This window comes from Sapajus apella, unplaced genomic scaffold, assembly GCF_009761245.1.
Source record: "Sapajus apella isolate SASKATOON/1434 unplaced genomic scaffold, GSC_monkey_1.0 scaffold14, whole genome shotgun sequence".
Classification (NCBI taxonomy): Eukaryota; Metazoa; Chordata; class Mammalia; order Primates; family Cebidae; genus Sapajus; species Sapajus apella.
This window is the reverse complement of record NW_022436954.1, coordinates 6,431,728-6,432,570: the sequence shown is the minus strand read 5'-3', so window position 1 is coordinate 6,432,570 and position 843 is coordinate 6,431,728. Positions and strand designations below refer to the sequence as shown.

The 843-nt window shown below is 44.0% G+C and overlaps 1 protein-coding gene across 1 annotated transcript in view; it reads right to left on the bottom strand.

Annotated features, from left to right (window-relative positions):
- Positions 1–843, bottom strand: part of PYGM (glycogen phosphorylase, muscle associated) — a 15,466-nt gene that overhangs the window by 4,133 nt on the left and 10,490 nt on the right. The gene's annotated exons all lie outside the window — the stretch shown is intronic.

Here is an 843-nt window from a genome sequence, read left to right as displayed (position 1 = left end):
AAAAAAAAAAAAAAAAAAAAAAGAAGAAAAAAAAAAAATAAGCATGCATTATTATTATTTTTTTTTTTTTGAGACATGGTCTCACTGTCACTGAGGCTGGAGTGCAGTGGCACCACCACTGCTCACTGCAGCCTCGATCTCCCAGGGTCAGGCGATCCTCCCGCCTCAACCTCCATAGTAGCTGGGACCACAAATGTGCAACAGTACGTTAACCTAAGTTTTTAATTTTTTTGTAGAGCTAGAGCCTCACTATGTGCCCAGGTTGGTCTCAAACTCCTGGGCTCAAGCAGTCCTCCTCTCCCGGCCTCCCAAAGTACTAGAATTACGGGTATGAGCTACCATGCCTGGCCTTGTTACTTTCATGATAAGAAAACTACTCAGGAGGCTGAGGCAGGAGAATTGCTTGAACCTGGGAGGTGGAAGTTGCAGCAGCGAGCCGAGATCGCGCCACTGCACTCCAGCTTGGGCGACAGAGTGAGACTCTATCTCAAAATAAATAACTAAATAAATAATAAAAACAAATTTTTGGCTGAGCGCAGTGCAGTGGCCCACGCCGGTAATCCCAGCACTGGGAGGCCAAGTCAGGTGGATCACTTGAGGTCGGAGTTAAGGACCAGCCTGGCCAACATGGTGAAACCCCATCTCTACAAAAATACAAAAATTAGCTGGGCATGATGATGCCTATAATCTGAGTCAGGAGAATCACTTGAATCTGGGAGGCAGAGGTTGCAGTGAGCCATGATCAGGCCATTGCACTCCAGTCTGGGTGACAGAGTGAGACTCTGTTTCAAAAAAATAAAAATAAAATAATAAATGAAAACAATTTTTTTTTTTTTTTTTTTT